Source organism: Macaca nemestrina, unplaced genomic scaffold, assembly GCF_043159975.1.
Source record: "Macaca nemestrina isolate mMacNem1 unplaced genomic scaffold, mMacNem.hap1 Scaffold_101, whole genome shotgun sequence".
In the NCBI taxonomy this organism is placed as follows: Eukaryota; Metazoa; Chordata; class Mammalia; order Primates; family Cercopithecidae; genus Macaca; species Macaca nemestrina.
The window spans coordinates 200,344-225,880 of record NW_027257584.1 but is presented as its reverse complement, the minus strand read 5'-3'; the positions used below and the strand labels follow the sequence as shown (position 1 = coordinate 225,880).

Below are 25,537 nucleotides of genomic sequence, written 5' to 3'. Positions count from 1 at the left end.
TATCGTTTCTAATATCCAGGGGAAGAGAGGATAACATTATGCCCAATATTGCAGGGGAGTGTGCACACCCTTTGTGATGTTGTTCCTAGTATCCAAAGGTAGAGACGGTGATGTTACTGGCCATATTGCAGGGGGTGTACACCCTTCTGTGATATCGTTTTTGACATTCAATGGGGGAGAGGATAACATGAATTCTAATGTCGCTGAAGGTGTACAGACCCCTGTGATGTAGTTCCTAATGTACAGGGAAAGAGAAGAGTATTGCTCTTAATATCGCAGGCGGTGTAACCACCCTGCCCCCTGTATGCTGTTCCTGATATGCAGCGGGGTGGAGGCTGATAGTACTCCCAAATATCCCAGAAGGTGCACACACACCTGTGATATACTTCCTAATATCCAGCGGGAAAGAGGCTGATTTTACTTTCGATATCGCAGTGGGTGTACACCGCCCCCAACCCTGGGGTATCGTTCCTAATATCCAGGCGGGAAGAAGATGACATGGATGACAATATCGAAGGGGTGGACAACTCTTCTGTGGTATGGTTCCTGATATCCAGGGGGTGAATGGATGTTATTACTCCCAATAACGTAGGAACTGTACAGCCACCCTGGGGATTTTGTCCCTTAATAACCACAGGGGAGAGGTGAGATTACTACCAACATTGCAAGGGGTGTACACCCTCCTGTGATATTGTTTCTTATATCCAGGAAAGGAGAAGATGGTATTCCTACCAATATTGAAGAGATATACAACCCCCATGGGATATTGTTCTAAAGATACAGGTTGAAAGAGGATGAGACTCCATCCAATATAACAAGGGGTGTACATCCCACCTGTGATGTGAATCGTAAAACCTAGAAGAAGAGAGAATGACATTGCTTCCAAAAACTCACGGGGTGTACACCCACCCTGTGACATCGTTTCTGTCATCTAAAGGTAGAGATGGTGATACTGCTCCCACCACCCAGAGAAGGTACACACCCCCCTGTGATATTGTTTCTCATAACTTGGGGGAGAGCATGATATTACTTCCAGTATGACAGTGGCTTGACACCGAGTCTGTGATATTGGTTCTGCACATCAATTCTGTGCCCCTCGTTTCCCATGAGTTCTCCCCACACTTTTGTAACCTCGGGAAGGCTTTTGTCTTTGGGTACAGATGAAGAGACGAAGGGTCTGAGAGGTGAAGCAAGTTTGTTACTGGAAAGTGGTTCCGATCCAGACCCCAAGAGAGGTTTCTTGGATCTCACAGAAGAAAGAATTCGGGCGACTCCATAAAGTGAAAGCAAGTTTATTAGGAAAGAAAAGGAATAAAAGCAAGGCTACTCTGGCCGGGCGTAGCGGCTCACTCCTGCAATCCTATAACTTTGGGATGCCGAGGCAGGTGGATCACCTGACGTGGTAAGTTCGAGACCAGCCTGGTCCAACATGGCAAAACCGTGTCGCCACTAAAATACAAAAGATTAACTGGGCGTGGTGGCAGGTGTCTGTAATCCCAGCTACTAGGAAGGCTGAGGCAGGAGAATCGCTTGAACCCAGGAGGTGGAGATTGTAGTGAGCCAAGATCACGCCACTGCATTCCAGTTCGGCCAACAGAGCGAGACTCCATCTCAAAAAAAAAAAAAAAGAAAGAAAGAAAATAAAATAAAGAATGGCTGCTCCATAGGCAGAAAGGCACCAAAGGTCGCTGGTTGCCCATTTTCATGGTTATTTCTTGATCATACGCTAAACAAGGGTTGGACTATTCATGAGTGTTCTAGGAAAGGGGCTGGGCAATTCCCAGAAATGAGAGTTTCTGCCCTCCCTTCTTCTGAGACCATGTAGGGAAACCTCCAGATGTTGCCATGGCATCTGTAAACTGTCGCGGTGCTGGTGGGAGTGTCTTGTAGTAGCTAATTCGTTATAATTAGCACATAATGAGCCCGTGAGGACAATCAGAGGTCACTCTCGTGGCCATCTTGGGTTTGGTAGGCTTTGGCTGACTTTACTGCAACCCGCTTTATCAGTAAGGTCTTTATGACCTGTATCTTGTACCGACCTCCTATCTCATCCTGTGACTAAGAATGCCCAGCCTCCTGGAATGCGGCCCCAGCAAGTCTCAGCCTCCCTTTACCCAGCCCCCATTCAAGATGGAGTCGCTCTGGTTCTCGTGCCTCTGACAAGTTGGCCTGGGTTGAGTGTTCCCTAGTGTGTAGTGGTCGGAGCTCTTCCTAGGAGTAAGAGGTATTGCCAGTAGGAAACAGGCCTCTGTTAGCCCGGGGCTGGCACTCTGCCCCATTATATCGGCCTCATTTTAGTGGTGACAAAACTGGGGCTCAGAGACATCAACTCCCTCATCCCGAACCCCCAGACTGTCAGTGGTGGGCTGGGGTTTGAATGTGGGGCTTGAAGACCCATCATCTCCTCTGGTCCCCCAGACTCTGCTGCCCAAGAGGAACAGGATCCCAGGATCCAGGCCCCCTCATGGCACCAGCCAGGGTGGGCATAGATGGGGAGGCAGAGTTCCAAAGCCCCCGGACTCTGAAGCAGGTCAGGGACCTACGGCCCCACCCCAAGAAGAATGGCTGCAGGCCCGGTCCAGCGGGCAGGAGGTCTGTGTCCTCAGTCAACGTGACGGCGCTTCCGGCTGCTCCAGCCAGGCCGTGCTGTCTTCACGTTTCCAATCATGCGGCCCTCCCCTCCAATTCCCAAACCCAACCCACAGAGACAGCGATCTGGGGTCCACGTGAGGTTTGTCAGCAGCTCTGACCCGCTGCTTCCCGCCAGCCCCGCGGCCGGTTCTGGAAAGCTCTCTGCTGCCCCCTGGTGGGGAGGCTCGAGGCAGGGCTCTGGCTGCAAGCATGGGGTCCCAGAACCTCCTGGCTCTGTCACTTCTGCTGAGTGGAAAACCAACCCAGGGCTGAAGCAGCAGATGGGTGCCTGATTCCTTATTTTCAGAGCGCTGCCCACTGGCAAGTCTCTCTCCGGGCTTCAGTTTCCCCTTCCATTAAACGAGGGGCTTTGGGGATACCAAGGAGGGGTAACTGCTTAGTGAGGATGGGAGGTTTCTTCTGGGGAGATGAATACATTTTGAAACTAGATGGCGTGGGTGGTTGCACAGGACTGTGAATGTACAAATGCCACCACATTATTTGCGTTGAAATAGTTAATTGCATGCGATGTGAAAGTCACCTCATTTAAAGTGTTTAAAAGAGGGGTCTGGGAGAGTGCAGTGTATGTGAGAATCACGTGGGACACCCACAGTCTCTGAACGTCAGTTTCCTTGCGTAAACTGGCAAAGAGACAGTGTGAACTGTATTCCCTGGGGCCAAGAGATTCCAAGAAGGAAAACCTGGGATTCCTGGGACTGGGATGAGGGCCGGGGGCCGGAAGGGGAGGGGGTGGTGGGGACAGCTGGGGGGCAGCCCAGATAAGGCTTTCAATACTGGGTAGCAGCGTCTACACAGGCGGAGATCCCTGCATCTCCCTTCCCGCAGGGCTGACCAGTGGCCAGAGGTGGGACTGGCCAGGCTCAGCCCAACCAAGTCTGGGAGCAAAGGACACTGAGTGAGGGATCCCCGGGGCCACCCTCACTGGCCTGCGGCTCTCCTGACACCACGAGAGAGCTCCAGGAGCTGACCTTGGGTCCTAATGGGGGACACCTTCCTGGCTCCAGGCTGGCAGGGTGGTGTGGTGGTCAGTGTACTGGGCTCTGCGTGTCCGCCTCTACCTGCTGTGTGACGGTGGGCCAGACTCCTAACCTCTCTGTGCCTCTATTTCTTCAATGGCGAACAGGGACACTAACAGCCCCCACATCTGGGCACAGTGGCCTGAAGGTTAAAGGCAAGGGTGGCACGAGACCTACAGCAAGATCTCTGAGCAGGGAGAGCAGGGAGCTGCCCAGAGTTCAATCACCATCTCCCCTCTGGCCGCCGAGGAAACCGAGGCTCATGGTGACCTGGCCCAGGTCTGTTGGACTCACGGTCCTTCTCATCCCCAAGATCAGAGGGCTGCCACCAGGGAAGGAGCTGTCCCCTAGACACAGCCCAGGAAGCACACAGGGAAGGATGCCATGGGGACTTCGGTATGTTTTTGCAAAAAAAAAAAAAAAAACATTTATTGCTATTTGAACCCTGCTTTTATGCTTCCATTACCCAGAAAATGAGCTACGGGAGACACCAGGAGAGGCAGAAGATCATCCTCCTTGCACAAAACCCACTCCCTCGGATACTGTCCTCAGCGAGGGTGGCTGGAGGCCAACCAGGGGGCCCACCCGCAGAGTGGCAGAGGAGGTAGGTTGACCCTGTGGACGCTGAGCTCTGTGGTGAAGGTCCTGGCCTTCTGGTAGAAGAAGAGCCACTTCTCGCAGTCCAGGAGGAAGTTGTGGGAGATGGTGGCCGGCCGCGTGTAGATCTTCAGCTGTGCCTTCTTGTTGTCCAGGTCCACGGCGGCTGCCAGTGCCAGCTGGTAGTACCCGGCTGCATCAAACGGATCCTGAAGGGGACAGGTCATGGTCAGCAAAAGGGTGACTTGGAGCCCGTCTTCCCAGAGGCCGTTCCTGTGTCCAGGTCATTCCACATGTCCATCCGATGCTGGCTCACCCCGTGAGCCCCGAAGCCTGTGACACTGCTGTGGTCTCAGCTGCAGGAGGTGGGGACGACCCTGACACCCCTGGAAGCCTTCCTGACTGTCCCTACGCCCCACTCACCCCAAGCCTCCTGCCCCAGTGCCACCCTCTCTGCAGGCAGTGGCTGCTTTCCCCATGGGCTGAGGTCAGGGCAGATCCTGCCTGCTCTGAGAGTTCCATGCAGGACCCGTGGCTCCAAGCCACAGCAGGGGCACTGCGTTGAGTGACCCAGGCTCCCCTCTGGCCCCTGTCCATGCTGACCATTTCCAGGCCCTCCACGGGCCAGGCCAGGTACAAAACCATGTCACAGGTGTCCTCTCTGGCAATGTTCCCTGAAATATTGACGGAGTGTGACTCCCCAGACATCCACTCCCATTTTCAATGCGTCTTTGGCTCAAACTCACCATCCCTGGGTTGGGATGCCGCCTCCCAGACCTCCTCCTTCACCCTCCCATCCCCCACCCGGCCTCTCCCCAGGCACCTCCTCCACATGGCGGTCACCCAAGGGACCTCTCTAAGACCCATGCCTGGCCTGTCCCTCTTTACCATCTCAAGATGGCTCCCAGGGCCAATGACAGAGTCCAAGATGCAGCAGTCCATTCCCTCACTGCCCCGCCCCACACACGGAGCAGGGGCGTGAGAAGGCCCCGAGTCACCGCCACCGCTCATCCAATGCCCCCCGGCCCAGCCGAACACTGGACTCTGTGCTGGGTGCATGGTTGAGCCTAACGTCCTTGCTTCCAGTCTGAGGGACCTGGGAGTGAACACTGACCACACAGGGTGGCCCGGGCTGTGGCAGAGGGAAGCCCAGGAGGCCCCAGACTCAGCCGGGTGTGGAAGGCAAAGGCTTCCTGGAGGGGTGGGGGCTTCCCAACTAAACAGGAAGGAGCCAGCCAATGCATATGTCTGTGTGTGTGCCTGTGCATGTGAATGTGCGTGTTTGTGTTCCTGTGCGTGCATGTCCCTGTGTGTGTGCCTGTGTGCATGCCTCTGTGTGCACGTCTGTGTGTGCGCGCCTGTGTGTGCGTGTGCCTGTGCCTGTGTGCATTTGCGTGTGCATTTCCATGTGCCTGTAGTGAGTGACAGCCTGAGCCAGTAAACACCTAATCCACCCTATTCCAGGGCTCACTCTCATGTGTAGACTAAAGGGGACCCCATTTTAGAGGCAATTGGCAAAGATGCCCATTTACCCCTGCTTCTCTGCCAGCCTTCCAGGTCCTATCCAGCCCGGCTTCTTCTCCCACTCCTCTGGGCCCTGGGTCCAGAGCCTCCTATACATGGAGGAGGGTGTAGCCTTGGAAAGACAGCCGCCATTGGATAATTCCAAGGGGACCTCCCTGTGGGAAGCTGGCCTGTGCTGACAGCATAGTCACGATGAGGCCCAGAGGGCTGTGCATAGGAAGGAGGACTGTGCATGGGAAGGAGGGCTGTGCACGGGAAGCAGGGCTGTGCACGGGAAGGAGGGTTGTGCACGGGAAGGAGGGCTGTGCATGGGAAGGAGGGCTGTGCATGGGAAGGAGGGCTGTGCATGGAAGGAGGGCTGTGCATGGGAAGGAGGGCTGTGCATGGGAAGCAGGGCTGTGCATGGGAAGGAGGGCTGTGCTACTTGGCGCTTTCCTTTCTCCTGGACAGGCGGAGTGGGCGGCAGGCTTGACCAAGAGAGATAAAGGCCTCTTCTGGGAGGCCCGTCCCCCTGGGTCCCAGGCGTGCCCCTGAGCGGTGAACAGCGTCCCCCTGGGCCTGACACTTGGCACCTCCCTATCTGGCTGGGACTTGGGAGGCCACAGAAACCACGTCTGACCACCAGATGTCGCCAGTACTGGGCGGGGGCCTCCCGGGCAGCCCCAGGCCTGCGATGGGGTATACGGGGCAGGGTCTTAGGGCTGCCCCAGCTCCTCATGTTGTTCTAAGGCCCCCAAGATCTCGGCCCCTGGACTGGAGTGCCCTGGCCCCTCAGCCCGTAAGGAGCACTGACACGAGGCTGGTGTGATGCTAAGGAGGGGCGGTGCCCGCTGGGCAGATGGGTGGAGACACCACAGGTCTCAGTCTGCCAATCCCAGCTCTCCACCCCTGCAGGGCTGGGGGCAGAGGGTGCATAGCACCTCCCCTCGAGACACACCCGACCTAACAAGGCCTCAGCCTGGCTGGCTGGGGCCCCGCCCACTGCACCTGCCCTGAGCTGGGGTTTCCCTGTCTGTGAACTCAATGGTAAGACACTGGTCCCACCCCACCCTTCCTGGGTGATGTGAAGATTCAAGGTGTCTCCGGACTCCAGGAAGGAATTGCTCAGTGCAGGCTGGCACCCTGGGCAGGCTTCCTAGAGGAGGCGCCAAGATTTGGGTTAGATCTTGCAACGTGGATTCAATGTGAGGATGATGCCGTCCTCTGAAATGTCACTCTCCCGACCCTGTTTTCTTTGTTAAATGCACCTTGACACTTGACTGTCAAGACTCAGCTTTGGTGTCACCTCCTCCAGGAGGGCCCCCTGACTACAATCCCCCTTCTTTACCCAGAGGCCACCATTGCCCACTCATGTGTCAGCCTCCCTGGCTGAGACTGAGTTCTTGAGGGTGGGGTCTGGCCATCTGGGGAGCTGGGTTTTACCTGCTAACCTTGCTGGCTCCTCCAGCTGGGTGTAGAGCTCCAGGGAGGCCACTGGGCCATTCCTAAGAAAGGCTGGAACCCAGGCCTCTGGGGTCCAGATGGAGATCCCACTGCAAGGGGGCCAGGAACACCCCGAGCCCTGCCCCTCCCCACCCACCTTCAGGTCGTAGATGATGATGTCACCGAGCACCAGGTACACCTTCACGTAGTAGAGGTTCTCCTCGTCGAACTCCAGCGGCGAGTTGCAGAGCTAAACGGCCTTGAGGTAGAAGTGCTCCGCCAGCTTGCCATGGCCCAGCCGGTGGTGCAGGGCGGCCAGCCGGTGGTAGGCCACACGCTCGTTTGGCCGGTCCCCTGGGGTGCAGGCCAAAGGGGCAGGTGTGAGGATGTGGCTCTCTGGGGCAGGGAGGAAACATGCCCCTCAGGAGCAGGTATACAGACCCCAGGCAGCACACGTGGCTTGTCTCCAGGCACCTGTGGTCACCTGGGCAGCTCTGGCCATTCCCTTCCAGGTTCCCAGACTCACTTTTCCATCTGCAAAGCAGAACTAATAAGGCCTGCCCCTGTCTACTGAGAGGCTTTGGCAAAGTCGGACTTGGATGGCCCAGTTCTGTGCCTACACATAGCCACCTGCCTTTGCTCACTGGTTTTAACCAGGGGAGCCCAAAAGCCATGCAGTGTAGGTGCTCCCGGGCTCCCCGGCTCCAGGCAACCCACAGACGTGACATCCGACTCCTCCTGGGTTTGTCCTGATCAGAGCCCCCTACCTTGGGGAGTCAGCTGCACACCTACTGTGTACTGGGCCACGGGGCACAAGGCGCTGGGGCATGTGGCCTGCCTAGGGTTCCCTGTCTCTGGAGGGGGACAGACGACCCTGGCACAGCACCAGGGGATGCACGGCCTTAAGGGGCAGACTGCTGGAAGGGGAACTGGGATTTTATCAGCCAGAGAGCCGTGTGGTTGATGAGGGTGGGAAGGGCACAAGAGAAAGGGAATGTGCCACTCAGCCTGGCACACACAGGGACCAACGAGATGCCTGGCATGTCTGGAAGGCAGAGAGCACACTGGGCGGCCCTTGTGGTCAGCAGCGGGAACAGGCAGAGGAAGCAGAGCTCAGTCAAGCAGGGAGCTCTGCACTGCGTGAGAGACCTCGGGCTGTGCCCCACAGCCGGACGGGGAAGCCAGTTGGGCAGATCTGCCTGCCTGGACAGGAGACCAGGAAAATCCAGCAGCTGTTTCAGCTCCTGGCCTGCAGACCTGGAGGCTGGGCTCTGGCAAAGTGTGGGTCCTGGCAGGGCGGGGGCTCAGGGGATGCACCCAGAGTGATGCTGAGTACTAGGGCCATGTAGGCAAACTCCAAGCCCTCCTGGGGCTCCTCCAGTGTGGCCAGCAGTGACACCAGCTTGTTGCGCAGCTGTAGCTGCAGCTCCACCTTGCGGTTGCCCGTAGTCACTGCCAGGGGCAGGGCCCGGTCCTACCACACAGGCAGGTGGGGTCAGGTTTCCCGCATCACCCACCTTGCCCAGCGCCCTCCTCAGAGCTCAAACACGTGCTTGGAGCTTCCCACACCCCAGCTACCCCTGCACCTCGACACAGCTCTGTGCTCTGGGATAACACACAGTTCAGACATCCAAGTTGGGGGCTGAAGAGTCACCTGAGGCCCATCCAGCTACACCCGATAGCCTCAGACCAGCCTCTCCCACCTGGGCACCGGGGGTCTGACTGGGGGGAGCCAGCACTCCTCTCTGCTCTAAAAATACCACATTGATCTGTGCCCAGGGCTGAGCCACACCGTGAGCTCAGAGGAAGGGAGAAGCCGTCCCACTTCGGGGTGTATGCAGACCTGGGTCTCCCACTGATAGGCTGTGTGTCCTTTGGCATGTCCCTGTGCCTCTCTGAGCCTCAGTTTCCTCATCTGGAAGATGGTGACAGGACTTCCCACTCAGGGTTGCTTGAGGTCATCAGGTACAAGGGTAGAGCCATTGTCACGTCCAGGCCCCGAGCGTTTGTCCCAGGCAGGGGCATGGCCAATATCATTCCCGGTGAGACCACTTGGAAACTCATCATGTGCATGGGTGGCCCTGCCTCCATTTGGGAGGCCTCTACCCTGCCACACCTGTGCCTCAGCCCTCCAGGTGCCCCACTGAGGCCCACCCACATCAGCCCACAGGCCAGCTCACCCGGTAGAAGGACAGGCCTTCCTCCCGCTCCCAGGCCCCATTGAAGAAGATGTCTCCAGCTGCCTCAAACAGCTCCAGCCCCAGGTTGAGGTTGCCTGTGTACAGGGCCACATTCTGTGCCACCTGAAAGGAGACAGAAGTTCCCTCAAGGCCCACACCTAGCGAGGTGGCTACGCGCACCTTTGCCAGGCTCCTTCCTCTCACACACTACAGGTACACTTGAGCATTTTTCAGACCCTGTGCATTAGGGCTGCCCCCACCACTGGCATGAGGACAATGAACTGATGCTCCTGAGTGCCAGGAGTTGACTGAGCAGCTGCAGCCCAGGAGCCCGACACCTATAAATCCTACCAACAGGGCTAGCCCTAGCCCACTCCCCCTGCACTCAAACCAGTCTCCGTGGCCCCCAGATTGCTGGGAGCCCAGCCCCTGGCTCCTTTCTGCGTTGCCACATCCCCGCCACATCAGCAGTGTTTGTGGGTGGGCCTGGTCCCCTCTTGGCCATGAGCTCTTCATCCCTCTCCTCAGCTCAAGGAGGTATATAGCAGGTGCTCAATAATGAAAGCTTCATCAGGCTCATGGGCTTCACAATTTGTTCCAGATCACACTGTGTTTGGGAAAGCCTCTGAAAACAGCCACTATGATAGATTCATTTTATAAGGAGATGTGCCACATGTCGCTTGGAGCAAGTTCTTCTGTGTGTTAATTGAGCGGTCACATTATTTGAGCATGTGCTGTATACCAGCAGGTGCTGTGCACTGTGAGGGGCCGCGCCTCTGCCCTCAGGGAGAAGATGCTGGCCACCGGCGGAGGATGTGAGGGAACCAGTTGGAGGGAGGGAAAAGGCACACAACAGGTGCTCAGCAGTGGCTTAGGAATGAGTGGATGGATGGATGAATGGATGAGATGTAGACACATGGATGGATGGAAGGGTGTGTGGATAGATGAATACTTGGATGGATGGATGGATGGATGGATGGATGGATGGATGGATGGATGGGTGGGTGGGTGGAATGATGTGTGTATGTCTGTATGTATGTATGCGTGGGTAGATAATGTATGGATGGGTGGAGGGTAGATGATGTATGTACATGTGGATGGATAGATGGTGGATAGACGAATGTATGGATAAACAAATGGACAGATAGATGTATGGAGGAATGGATTAATAGGTAGATTGGTGGGTAGATGGATGAATGATGGATGGATGAATGGACGAACAGGTGAATGGATGGATGGGTGAAAGGATGGATGATGGATGGATGGATGATGGATGGATGGATGAATGGATGGGTGAATGGATGGGTGGATGGATGATGGATGGGTGGGTGGATGAATGGATGGATGATGGACGGATGGAAGGATGAACAGGTGAATGGATGGATGATGGAAGTATGGATGGATGGATAAATGGATGGATGATGGATGATAGATGATGGATGGATGGATGGATGGATGGATGGATGATTGATGGATGGAAGGATGAACAAGTGAATGGACGGATGATGGAAGGATGAATGGACGGATGCATGGATGAACAGATGAATGGATGGATAGACGGGTGAATGGGTGGATGATAAAAGGATGGATGAATGATGGATGGATGAATGGATAGATGGATGAATGATGGATGGATGGAAGGATGAACAGGAGGCAAGTGGATGGATGATGAAATATGGATGATGGATGCATGCATAATGAATGGATGGATGGATGGATGGATGATGGAAGGATGGATAGATGATGGAAGGATGAATGGATGGATGGATGTACAGATGAAAAAGTGAATGGATGGATACACGGGTGAATGGATGGATGATAAAAGGATGGATGAATGATGGATGGAATAATGGACACGAATGGATGATGGATGCATGGATGGATAAATGGATGGATGGATAAATGGAAAGATGGACTGATGGAAGGATGAACAGATGAATGCATGGATGATGGAAGAATGGATGGATGGATGGATGGATGGATGAAAAAGTGAATGGATGGATACATGGGTGAATGGATGGATGATAAAAGGATGGATGAATGATGGATGGATGAATGGACAGTTGGATGATGGATGATGGATGGATGGATGGATAAATGGATGGATGGATTGATGGAAGGACGAACAGATGAATGCATGGATGATGGAAGAATGGATGGATGGATGATGGATGGATGGATGGAAGGATGAGCAGGCGAGTGGATGGATGATGAAAGGATGGATGGATGGAAGAATGAAGGGTGAATGGATGGATGATGGAAGGATGGATGGAGGCATGGATGAACAGGTGAATGGATGGATGGACGGGTGAATGAATGGATGGATGGACGGGTGAATGGATGGATGATAAAAAGATGAATGATGAATGAATAGATGGACAGGTGAATGGATGGATCATGGATGCATGGAAGATGGTTGGATGGATAGAAGGATGAACAGCTGAATGGATGGATAATGGAAAGATGGATGGAAAGATGGATGAAAGGATGGATGGATGGAAGGATGGAAGGATGGATGAATGGATGGACGAACAGGTGAATGGATGGATGAAGAAGTGAATAGATTAATGAATGATGGATGGATGGATGGGTGGATAGAAGGATGAACAGTTGGATCGATGGATGGAAGGATGGATGAACAGGTGAATGGATGGATAAAAAGATGGATGGATGATGGATGGATGGATGATGGATGGGTGGAAAGACGAACAGATGAATAGATGGATGATGGAAGGATGGATGGATGGATGGATGGATGATGGATGGATGGAAGGATGAACAGGTGGATGGATGATGGATGGATGGATGAACAGATGGATGGATGATGGAGGGATGGATGGACGAAGGGATGGATGGATAGATGATGGATGGATGGACGGAAGGATGGATGATGGATGGATGGATGATGGATGGGTGAATGGAAGGACCCACAGGTGTATGGGAGGATGATGGAAGAATGGATGGATGGATGGTGGATGGATGGATGGAAGGATGAACAGGTAAACAGATGACGGAAGGATGAATGGATGGGTGGATGGACAGGTGAATGGATGGATAGACGGGTGAATAGATGGATGATAAAAGGATGGATGAATGATGGATGGATGAAAGGACAGATGGATGGATGATGGATGGATGGATGGAAGGATGAACAGGTAAATAGATGATGGAAGGATGAATGGATGGGTGGATGGACAGAGAGTGAACAGCACAGGGGTCGTCCTGCATCCCTTGCCACTCACCTGGATGTACAGGTCCACCAGCTCGCTCTGTCGCAAGATGTAATAGATCTTCCCTGCTTGCAGCCAGGCATGTGCCTCCTTCTCTTTCTTCTGGAGGTCAATGAAAATTCCCAGACTTCGTCTGGTGTAGTCCAGAGAGGATTTGTAGGCCCTGGAATCACTGGAATCAGACACAGGTGTCAGAACAAGGGCTCTCATCCTCCTGGAACCAGTCTGCCTCCTCTCGTGGGTCTGGTGACAGATGAATCTGGAATGTGGGGACTGGGAACGGCCCTCTTGTGTGTGCAGTGTTCTGCCCTTCCCAGGCTGCTGGGAGGGCCAGGGTGAACACACAAGGCATGGAAAAGATGAAGGACATCCTTCTGAGGGAATCGAGCATCATGCTGCCCTGTGGCAGGAAGAGTGTGCTAGTCCATCTCCCCTGCCTCCCAGACATGGCCTGTGTCTTCTCCAAACGCACCAGGAGCCGTTAGTGTTCAGAGGCTATCTAGGCCGATGGTTCTCAAGGTGTGCAGGCATCACAGTCACCCGGAGGCCTGTCCTTATAGCTTGCTGGCCCTGCCCCCAGAGCTTCTGGCTCCACAGGCCTGGGGCAGGCCCTAGAACTCCCACTTGCCACAGGCTCCTAGGTGACATGGATGCTGCTCTGCTGGTCCAGGGACTACACTTTGAAAAGCATGGCTCTAGCACACTGACCCATTTTCCTTCTGTGAACCTGAGGCCAAGACTGGAGCCAGTCTCCCGGGTCCCCATGGAATCTGGCCCCTTCCCTGCTCTCTCAGTAAGTCCAACACTTGAGGGGCTGTGACTGCAGCAATGTCACCAGGCCCTGTGGGTGGGGTGGCCAGGGCCATGGTTACCCCACCAGGTCAGCATGCTCGGGGGAAGCCGAGTGGGCCACATATGGGACGTGAGACCTTGAAACCCTGCCCCGGGGAAGCAGGTGACACAATTGGCTCTGTCTTCTGTGGGAGAGAAGCCACAGGTGGCTGCTGTGGTCACATTTAAGGGGACAGATGAAGGCCAGGAGTGAAGACTCGGGGCAGGCAGAGGTCAGATGACAAAGGCCACCATAGTAGGAAGAACAGCCCAGAGTGCACGTGCACGTACTGCCTCTGCTGGGGTTGAGATGACCTTTGACCCAACAAGGGAGACTCAAGCTGGGACTCACAAGCCAGCAGCAGCCCTGGGACGACCCCAGACCCACCAGCTCAAAGCATCTGATGCCAAGGAACCAAATGATACAAAGGAAAGGGGCTGAGGAGGCCCTGGGCCAGCTTCCCTGTGCCCGCCTCCCTGCCACCCCTACCCCCTTGCACCCCTCCACACCCCCACCACTGCAAAGCCAGTCCTCACCACTAGGTGCCCAGGGACAGGTAGAGCTGACTGGTGGTGTCCAGGAGCTGCCCTCTCCAGCACCTGGTCGGCCACCTTGTGGGCAAGGGAGAGCTGGAACTCGTGGTAGATGACACACTGGGTCTCGCTGGGCATGACGACGCTGTAGAAGTAGCACAGCCGCTGGGCGGCCCGCAGCTGGCCTGGGCAGAAGACAAAATGGAAGACGTCAGCCTCCCAGCATCGAAGCGAGGCTGGCTGGCTTCAGAGGCCCCTGCTCTGTGTTTGTCTCTTTCACACCTCTGTGAACCTGGGCCCCATAGGCGGGGAGCCTGGGCTCAGACAGGCCATGCACCTGTGCAAGGGCAGGCGCCGAGCACACCGTGACATGGGCACAGCTTGGTGCACATACTCATGGTACAGGCCGGCCTTCTTTACAACTCCCAGGGCCGAGGTTCTGGCCAGGCTCGGCCCCTGCACCAGGCCATCTATTTCTGCTTCACAAAACCCCTCTGGCCAGGACCAGGGCCACCTTCAGCCTGAGATGATGAGACCAGGGACACAAGTAGCCCCTGTCACAGATGGAACCCTGAGAGAGCAAAGCCAAGCATCACGTCTGCCACACACGGCATCATGTTGGGGGAATGGGGTTCAAAGCCGGCCCCTGGCATTTCCACACATGCTTCTCTCATGCAACAAGGCTCCAAACCCACAGGCTCGCTGGCCTCTCCCAAAGCCAGGGCGCTGGGAACGGTGGAAAGCTTCTGATTTTCTAGTGTCAGAAACATTCCGAAGATTAACAAAGGAAACCAGGTACGCCGAATGGACATCTGTCACACACGCCCCCCAACAACAGCTGAATACACAGTCCTCTTGAGCGCCCATGGGACATTCCCCATGACAGACCATGTGCCAGGCCACAAAATGAGCCTCAGTGAAGGGAGAAGGACTGAGACCAAAGCAGAGGTGTTCTTCAGCTGTACTGGCACGAAACTGGAAATCGACAGTGAAGGAAACGTGGGAAATTCAAAAATATGTGAAAACTACACACTCCTAAACAACCAGTGAGTCAAAGAAGAGACCATCAGGGAAACTGAAAATTAATTTGAAAAGAATACAAACAAATGCACAGCCTGGGCCAGCACGGTGGCTCACACCTCTCATCCCAGCACTGTGGGAGGCCGAGGCGGGAGGATCGCTTGAGTCCAGGAGTTTGAGATCAGCCTGGGAAACATGGTGAAACACTGTCTCTATAAAAAAAAAATACAAAAATTAGCCGGGTGTGGTGGTGCACATCTGTAATTCCAGCTACTCAGGAGGCTGAGGCATGAGAATGACTTGAACCTTGGTAGAAGTTGCAGTGAGCCAAGATTGCACCACTGCACCCCAGCCTGGGCAATAGAGCAAAACTTAAAAAAAAAAAAAAATAGCACAGTGTATCAAAAACACCAAGATGTACCTAAGGCAGTGCTGAAAGGGAAATTTATAACTGTAAATGTCTACATTCAAAGAAAGAAAAAAAATCTTAAAAGCCTAACTTTCCACCTTGAGAAACTAGAAAATGAACTAAACCCAAAGTGAATAAAAGGAAGAACATAATAAATGTGAGAGTGGAAATGGGAAGTAAAAATACAGAGAATGGAAAAACAAAAGAGATAATCAACAGAACCAAAAGTGGGTTTTTTGAAAATAACAACAAAAGTGACAAATCTTTCACCAGACTGACCAAGAAAACAAAGATGGGGCACAAACGACTAAAATCAGAGACTGAGCACCATGGCTCACGCCTGTCATCCCAGCACTTTGTGAGGCCGAGGGGGAAGGATCACAGAGGCCAGCATTCAAGACCCCCCTGGGAGAACACGATGAGACCCGATCTCTAATAAAAATAAATAAACAATTACAAACCCAAGTTTCTAAAATCAGAAATGAAAGAGGAAACATGATTGCCGACCCGACAGAAATAAAAGGATTCCATGAAAACACTACGAACAATTGTACACCAAGAAGCCAGACCATCTAGACACAACAGCCAAACTCTTAGAAGGACACAAACTACCGAAAGTGACTCAAAAATGACCCCAAGGAAGCATGTGGGGTATCAGCCCCGCCCTCCGTCTCTCTGACCGTTCAGCTCAGGGTGGGGAGACAGGGAAGCATGATCCCCGTTCCCTGGCCTGCATTTCCAAGTCTGAATCCCCCAGCACCCAGGGGAGGGCCTCGTAGGAGGAGGTACCACAGGCTATTGTGCCAGGAGCCACCGGAGGCTGCAGTGGGGACTGGGGCGCTGGGTTCCTGGAGGGTCTCCTTCCAGTCAGAGAATGTCCCTGGGGAAGAAGCCTGGATCTGAACCCCCCAACCTTCCTTGGGCAGATGTGTGGGACCGGGGCCCCTTCACACGGTCCTTTCCAAAATCTCATCACTCCTAGGGCCAAGAGTGGGTGCCAGGCCTGTGCTGGGAAATGAGCAGATTCAGATTTGGGCACAGCCCCTGGAGCTCTGGTCCAGGCCACAAGAGGCACCTCTGAGTGGTCTCACTATGCCATGACAAAGCGCTGCAAGGCAGAGGGGACTCAGCAGTATCCCTTGTCTCAGCCATTTCCCTGCACTCAACTTCCTCATCTATTCTCTGCGGCCTAGATTTTGGACAGCCCTGCCCAGCTACTGTCCGTTCACTGCTCGGTCTGCACTGACTGTTCGATAGCACTCCGTGGCTCCCCAGTGCTCTTGGGGAAAAGGCCAAGCCACAGCCTGAGGCCCCAGGCCCTGCTTAGCTCTCCAGAAGAGCTTCTCACCATCCAGCACCCTACCCACCCCCTCCCAACTCTGCACCTCCCTGCATAAGCCCTGCTCACTCACCCCCGCTCACACTCCCGCTCACTCACCCCCACTCACTCACCGCCGCTCACTCACCCCCGCTCACTCACCCCCACTCATACCCCACTCATCTCCGCTCCCACTTCCGTTCACTCACCCCCACTCACACCACACTCATCCCCACTCACACTCCCGCTCACTCACCACCACTCACACCCCACCCATCCTCGCTGACTCACCCCCACTCGCTCACCCCTGGGCCTTCACACAGGCTACACCATCAGCCCCTCATCCACACCTGTTACTTGACTAAATCCTCTTAACCCTCTGGGCCCAGACTAAAGAGGCTTCCCTAACCCGGGGCCAAGCGCTGCCCCGCCATCACGCCACTCACCCTTTTGTGGCTTCTCTGGCCTGAAGCTCACATTCCCACGCTCAGCACCTCCCTCCCGAGGACCCCACAAGCCCCTTTTGTGGGTGGGTCCTGGCACACTCAGCACGAGCTGCTTTTGCGTGAACTGCTCTGTGGCTTTGGGCAATCACCCGCCCCTGTGTCCTCTGTGAAGTGGGATGACCGGTGCACAGGGCTGCCGAGATACCAAGCAAACACAGGCACAAGAACTGGCGTTCAGGGCCTGGCTCATGGAGGGGCCCCAAGTCCTAGCTCAGCACAACATGCCTTGATCCCACGGTTATGTCTAGGGATTCCCAGCACACAGGACTTTCCGTGCTCAAGGCAGGATGGTCCCTGGGCAAACCAAGAAGAGCTGCCTGCCTCAGTAGGGTACAGAGGGCCTGGCCCTGCATGGGAACGGCCTGTCTCCAGGGCGTTTGCCAACATCTGCTGCTGGCCATGACTCAGCGCTTTCGATGGTGAAAAAACCACCACTTGTTTCCGAATCACAAACCCCAGGTGTGCCCTGACCCAAGTGGCCCCAGAAGGCTCACAGGAGGAACTGGGGCACTCACTCTCCACGTGGTCCATCTCCACGGCCACCAGAAGGACCCACTCGAAGTAGCCCTTGCATGCTGGGCCGGGCCCTGGCGGGTGAAGAGGTAGCCCAGGAGTATGTGGGTGAAGTCCCGGCCACACTCCCCACAGGGAAGCCTCGAGAACAGACGTACAGCCTCCAGGAGGTAGTGCTGGGCCAGCTGGTCCCAAAGTTGCCTGGTTCCTCCGCTGGCCCAGGTCCCAAGCCACTGGTAGTGCGTGGTAGTAGCCCTTGGCTGCCTGCCTCTTCTGTCCCGTCCTCTTCAGAGCCACGGCCACCAATGTTGGCAATCACACCCTCCTGGTCCTCGCTGACCACCACTGCATCCTGGACAGACTGCAGGATGTTCAGGGCCACCAGGCTCTGCCTATGAAGCACATGCAGCCAGGCCAGGGCCACCAGGGGGTCCACGATGGCACGGACTCCGGCAACAGCACAGGCTTCCACCGCCTGCGTCATGAAGGTGATGGCTGGGCCATGGTAGCCATGGTGGCTGTACGGCTGGGCCAGGCTGGCGTGGAGAAGGCCGCGCAGCGCCTGGCCTGTGCCCGGGGTTAGGGAGGCCAGCGCTCGCCTGAGGTAGTGGGAAGTCTGGGTGGGGAGGCTCTGGGGCTGGAGGGCGTTCTGGGGCACCAGGTTCACGTTCCTCAGCGAACCAGCCAGCGAGTCCTGTGTCCTCAATGAGGCCACCTTGACACAGCTCAGCACCAGGTGGGGCAGGCACTCGCGGCTGTAGATGTCAGCCAGGAGTAGGCAGCAGTCTGAGAGCCACGCAGCGTCTGGGGCTCCCGAGTCCCTGTGCAAAAACAACAGCTGCTCTAGGAAGGGCAGGGCCTCCTCAGGCTGCTTGAGGTGCACGTGGTGCCTGGCCAGCAGGAAGCAGGCCCGGGCCTAGGCCTGCTGGCTCTGGCCACCCACCGCCCACTGCAGCACCAGCTGCAGGAGCTCCCCGTCCGCCTCGGTGCTGCAGATGTGGCCAGGCGTCCCCAGGGGCAGGGCCATGGCTCTGGGAACCACCTGTGTACACTTCTCCCGGTTCTGCTTCCAGTAAATGCCGGCCAGGTTGGCGTACACAGCCACCACCAGGAACAGGTCCCCGAAGCTGCCCTCCAGGGCCCCCAGTGTTTCCTCCAAGTACACCCGGGCCTGGGACAGCTTGAGCCTCCTGCTGCACAGCCGCCCCAGGAGGAAGCAGAGCCTGGCCAGGGCCATGAGGAGGCCACTTTTCTTGGCCGCCCCTCAGGCCTGTGCCAGGCGCCCAGTCAGCTCCTACTCGTCGCTAAAGCTGCTGAACATGCTGCTCAGCCATGGCAGCGCCAGGTTGTACAGGCCACAGAAGCTGGCCTTGAATCCAGAGCTGTTCAGGAACAGCAGCAGTGAGCTCAGGGTCTCTGGGTCCTCCCAGTTGTCCTCAGCTTCCAAGCAGAAGGAGGGCTCCTCGGGGTCCTGCAAGCTCATGTTGCTGGATGCTACACAGAGACCCCAGGACGCTGGCTCCTGGGGGCAGCCTGGGCAGGTCTTGCATTGTTCCAGAACATTCTTCACCTTCGGCAGGGTCTCCTGTGGCTCCAGGCCCAGGCAAGGTGGAGGTATTTCTGCAAGTCACAAAAACACCTAGACAGATTAGAGTCCAACAGTGAGTCCTTGGTCCACTTGGGGCAGGATCCCTGCATCCCCGTCCTCTGTGTCCCTGGCGCAGCTTGCCATGAGCCCTTGAGAATTATGCGCAATGCAAACCCAGGGTCTGGAGCACGTACGATCTCCGGGGACACAGAGAACACGCAGGCCCATGGCCCGACTCTCCTACAAAATCACCCTCCTGTCCTGCTTTGTCGCCACCTCACAGCATGGTTTTAGGAGACTATGTCAGCTCAGTGATCCCTCAGAGATGCCTTTCCCTTTAGATAGAATCAAAGCCTTCTAACTGGACCCATGTATATGCAGCACTACAACTACAAATGTAACTTTTGTCAGCATATTGGGCCCCCCGGTGGGGTACAGGAATCCATGAAATCCTCAACAGCCAATCAGAGCTATTGATCAGCTCAAAAGCTGCTATGCAAAATTGGTAAAGCCACCGACGGCACAGGACAGGGATGTTGTACCCATGTACCCACCTCCGTGCAGGGAAACGGACCATCCCTGCAGGAAGGATGGGAAAGCTTCCAGGCCCCTGTGGCCACCTTCACATTGGATGGTCTGAAAACCTGAAGCCCTCGGTTCCTAACAAAGGCCAGCCTGCTCAAGCAACCCACTGGTGCCTGCTGGCTTTGGTGGATTCCTAGCCAAAGCCCCCTCCCAGAGGTGAGCAAACAAGCGCGTTTCCTGTTGGAAAACCTGGGATGAAAGGAGGCATTACTGGGAAGGAAAAAACCTAGATTTAAACAGACCCTCTGTTTCAAGCTCACTTGCAAAAAATATTTTCAATACAAACTGCCTCCTTATTCATCTGTAAAGCCTTGGCATTAAAAAAATAAATAAATATGATTTAGAGGCAAATGTGACTTGACTACACTAGATGAGCTAAGAAATCTCCCCCACCCGGCAGAGGCCCACAGCCCCTCCCAGCCACTACCCTGGCCTCCGGGGCAGCTGGAGAGCCACGTGCCTTTGCTCCAGAGACTTTGGCAGACGGTGGAACCATCCCCTCCCCGAGGCAAACATACAACAGCCTTCCATTCCCCACTGGCTTCCCGGGCCTCCTGTGGGACCTTGTGCCTGCATCCCGAATGTACTGGGATGGATCCCATTCCCAGGGAACTTCCAAGGGCCCTTGGTGCATTCACATCACCAGGCTGTCCACATGCGGACCCTGTGTGAGGGGAAGCAACAGAGCCGCAGAGGGGAGACGGGAGAGCCTCCCTGAATCAGCCCCTCAGGAAGGAGCAGACCCTTCAGGGACCTCAGTTGAGGCCCCTGCAACCTAAGGCTCTGAATTCTGCTACCCGCTGAGGGCTGTGTGGCCTCCCATCTCTGAGGCAGAGCACAGGGCAAGCTGCAGCTTCTCCAGGTCATGAAAAAGGAACCCACAGCTACATGTGGGCCCCAGCAGTGGAAAGGATGCCCCACCTCGGTCGGGGACCAGGCGGGGGTCAGCATGTTCATTGGAAGAAGTGTGGGACCCCACAGCCTCCAGTGCCAGAGTAGACGGGAGGTTCAGGCCCACCTCAGGCGACGTCCCCCAAGCCCCCAGCCCGCACCACAGAGGGGTGACTGTCGCATCCAATGCCCACTGTACTCAGCTCTGTCCCCTCCTCCGGCATTACCCCAAGGCCCAACGCATAACCAGAGGAAGCCTGAGCCACTGGTAAAACCCACCTTGTTCCTGCGGCTGCTCAGTCTCAGTTTCCTCTACTGAGTCTGCCAAGGGAGAAAAGAGAAGCAATGAACACCCCCAGCCAGCACCTCTGGGCCCATGTCAGGTTGAGCTGGTGTTGGTATTGCAGGGTGAGAGCATTGCAGGGTGCAAGGGTTGAAAGTCACATCATCCTCTTCCCTCCTGGATCATGGGAACAACATCACTGGGGGGTGGACACTTTCTGCCATATTGGGAGTAACATCGTCTTCTGTGCCTTGGAATATTAAGGACAATATCATGGGGGGCCGTGTACATCTTCTGCAATATTGGGAATAATATTATCCCCTCTCCCCATGCATACTAGGAAAGATATCAGAGTGGGTGTTCACCTCCTGCGATATGGGGATACCATCTTCTCCCCTTCTCCCCTTCTGGATATCAGGAAGAGTATCACACGGGGGTGTAAGGTGTCTGCGATACTGGGAGTAATATCAACCTCTCAGCCTTGGAATATTAAGAAGAATATCACAGGGTGGATGTACACCCCCTACCATATTGGGAGTAATATCAGCCTCTCCTCTCCATGGATAATAGGAACAATATCCCAGGCTGGATGTACGCCTCCTGCTCTATGGGGAGTCATATCCCTTCCAGGGTACTCATAACAATATCACAGGGCGGGTGAACACAGCCTGCGATACTGGAACTATTATCATCCTCTCCCCATCCGGATACTAGGAACCATATCACAGAAGAGCTGTACCCTCCCTGCGATATTGGGAGTAATATCATGTGCTTCTTCCATGAATATTAGGAGGAATATCACCGGGTGGCTGTCCATTCATTGCTATGTTGGGAGTCATGTCATACTCTACCACCTGGATATTAGGATCAGTGTCACAGGGTGAGTGCACACCTACTGCGATATTAAAACTAACATCATGTTCTCTGTCCCTGGATATTAGGAACAACATCACAGGTAGGTGTACACCCCCTGCAGTATTAAGAGCAAGAATATGATTAATTAGTAAACATCAATGATCGATTTTAATAATTACCAGGCTGATCTCGAACTCTTGACCTCAGGTGATCTGCCTACCTCAGCCACCTAAAGTGCTGGAATTACAGGCGTGAGCCACCGCGTCCGGCCAACACTTCTTGACATCTCTTTTTGGACCTCAAATTTAGCATGCCGAAAACACATTTCTGATTCCCCCTGCTATAACCCACTCCTCCCATAGTCTTCCCGATCCCAATAACAGCATCTCTAGTCTTCCAGTTACTCAGGCCAAAATCCTTGACATCATCCTTAAAACTTCTTTTTCTCTCTCTTGTCATCCAACCCATTTAAACTCTCCTTTCAAAATATATGCCAGACCTAACCACTTCTCACCTTCCTCATCATTTCCAACCAGGTCCAGCCCTCATCATAGCACTTTGAGTTACTGCAAAAGCCTCCCAATCATCAGGCACAGTGGCTCATGCCTGTAATCCCAAGCACTTTGGTAGGCCAAGGCAGGTGGATCATCAGAGGTCAGGAGCTCAAGACCAGCCTGACCAACATGGTGAAACCCCTCGACTAAAAATACAAAAAATTAGCCGAGCATGGTGATGGGTGCCTGTACTCCCAGCTATTCGGGAGGCTGAAGCAGGAGAATCACTTGAACTCAGAAGACAGAGGTTACAGTGAGCCGAGATTGTGCCACTGCACTCCAGCCTGGGTGACAAGAGCGAAACTCCATCTCAGGAGGTTAAAAAAAAAAAAAAAAAAGCCTCCCAACCCACCTCTCTCCTTCCGCCTTTCACCCTGCCCTGCATTCTACCTTCCACTCTCAAACATTTCAGAAAAAAAAAATTATATCCACAGAGAGAGAAAGTACAAATGGGGTGAAATGTTTGGGGAATCTGAGGGAAGAGTATATGGGAATTCTCCGTACTATTTTTGCAACTTTTCCATAAGTCTGGATTATTTCGAATTGAAGAGTTAAACAAAGAAAAAACAAAAAACAAAAACACTATCTCCCTTTGTGAATCCATCCTGTGTTTCCCCTGGCAACTTAACGACGCTCTCAACTAACACATCTATTTTTTCATAAACACTAAAAGAACGGTTACCTAGTTTTGATTTTCTGTGCTTGGCAGTAGAAGTGTGTGTGTGTGTGTGTGTGTTTCATATATGTGTGTGTGTATATATATGTGTGGGTTGTATGTGTATATAGAGAGGGAGAAATATATATGTGTATATATATAAATATATATTGTATATTTACAATGGTAATGTGTATATATATAAATATATGTGTGTGTGTAGATATATATAATACATACCCCATAGCCTGTCCTTAACCAGTTCTAAACTTAGTTGGAAAAATACAAACCTAAGCAGAGAATTTCAATTTAATATAATGAATATTTTGATAGAGGAATGTGTTGCTATGGAACACGTTGCTAAGACACAAAACCTCCTAGATGGGGCAATGAATGAACGAAGTTTTCCACCTATAGGCACCCCCTCTGATATCCCCTCAAACCTTTATAGTTATATGCATTTGCTTCCCCCAGGACCCTCGTTTCATAACGGTTAGTCCTAGAGCCTAGCAAGTTCCTACTACAGCTGGCAAACATATGCCATTCAAGAAACAGTGGCAGAGTGAATGACGACTTAAGAACCATTTGTCAGCCCGTTCTCAGCAATACAACATGCACTGGTATGCAAATTATATTTTTGTTGAAAGCAACAGCAGGATCACAAATTATCTTTCCAGAGAAAGCAAACCTCAAAAGCTTCTTTACCCTAGTAAAGCACGTTATAAGAAGCTCCCCTTATATAAAAGAAAACCTCCTCATTCGTTATCAATGGCATGTAAACCTAATAAGCCTCCGTCTCTGATGACATCTCTTTCATCCCCAGGGCTAGATAAAGGAGGTTCTGGAAACCCTGGTAGTTGTGAAGGTGGCTCCCAGCTCTGACAGTCTTGAACCCTGCGTGCGTGGAGGTCACACAGCAGAAGAACAACAGAGGGAAGCATCATCAGACTTCAAATATGTTTGAACCAGAGATGGCAAATAGGCTGCAGCCAACCGAAAACACCAGAGATTCATGGTGGCCACCTGAGGGGTTGTGCTCTTAAAAAACAAAAATAAAAAATGAAAATTAAAAATTTAAAAAGGAAGGGGTCAAGAATCCATCAGGTCTGACTGAGATGTGTATCAGTGACTAACACCCCGTATGGCAAAAATACTCCGGTGCGCTTTGGGTACTCACAGCTTCAGCAGTATTCAAAGGCGTGTGCTTCCCTAAGACTAAGCCACGGGAATACCCCCAGCAACACTGCCGGGAGAAACGTCTCACGTGGATTTGGTAGAAACACAGTTGTCTTTAACAAATTAACACTGAATAAATCCTGAATTATTAGAGCCTATGAGAATGACATTCTCAATGATAACAGTTATCACTACAATCTCCAAACATCTGCGATCCTGCAGGGAGGAGCTGTGACAGTGCAGGCCACAGGCCACATGTCCAGAATGCTTCCCAGACTGCCTGTTACAGAATAAAAGAAATGAATCCCCTCCCCCAAGAATGTCTTCACTCACATTTAGCCAGTTGTTCCTTTGTGTGCATCTCTGTGCTAAAATGGCCATTCTTCCCCACAGCCTGAAGTCATATGCTAAAATAAATGAGACTCACATGAAGTCAGAACCATGCAGATGCGAGGAAACCACCACAAAGGAAATGGGCTGGAGAGTGTGGCCAGGAGGATGGTACTTCCCAGGAAGCAATTACTTCATCTCTGCCCATGAAGCAGGCAGCTGTTATTGTCCCCCAGGCCCACGCCAGCCACTCAAAGTAGGTTCTAACCAAACTACCTCCAACAATCAATATAAATACACCACACAATTGGCTTCTGAAAGGACACCTTGCAACCAACAAGAAACTGTTAGCACAACTTTGACAAACTGTACAACTAAAAACCTTGGAAAGGGATAAACACTGCCACATTTTGACTCAAATACTGCCACGTGGTAGCACCGCAATAATTCACTGAAACAAAAGAATGAATGAGGAATACGTTTATATAGGAATCAGAGGAAGCATGACTAATCATTTAAAGAAATAGGTCAAGAAACTGTTAGGTTCAAATGCTACCGTGTGACATTGTCAGGGCCTTAGGCAAATTCACTTTTCTTGGTCCTGTTTCTAGGTTCATCAAAAACCAGCTTTGGACTAGGGAATCTGTTGCTTCCCAAAGCCTTCCTTCTGTGATTCCAGCCCAGATTTTAGGACTGCTCTCCCACTTGGTATATGAAAGCACTTTCCATGTAGAATAGCAAGAGTGCATTTCTGTGTTGAATGCGGTTTGGGACCTACTCTATGAGGCAGAATATCATCATGTAACTTTAAACGTGACGACAAGGCGCACTCTAGATAAGGATAACACATAAGATGTGGCCATACACC

At 53.4% G+C, this 25,537-nt stretch overlaps 1 pseudogene; it reads right to left on the bottom strand.

Moving 5' to 3' along the window:
* Positions 1–4,065: 4,065 nt before the first annotated feature.
* LOC139361206 (SH3 domain and tetratricopeptide repeat-containing protein 1-like) lies at positions 4,066–23,408 on the bottom strand (annotated as a pseudogene).
* Positions 23,409–25,537: the final 2,129 nt, after the last annotated feature.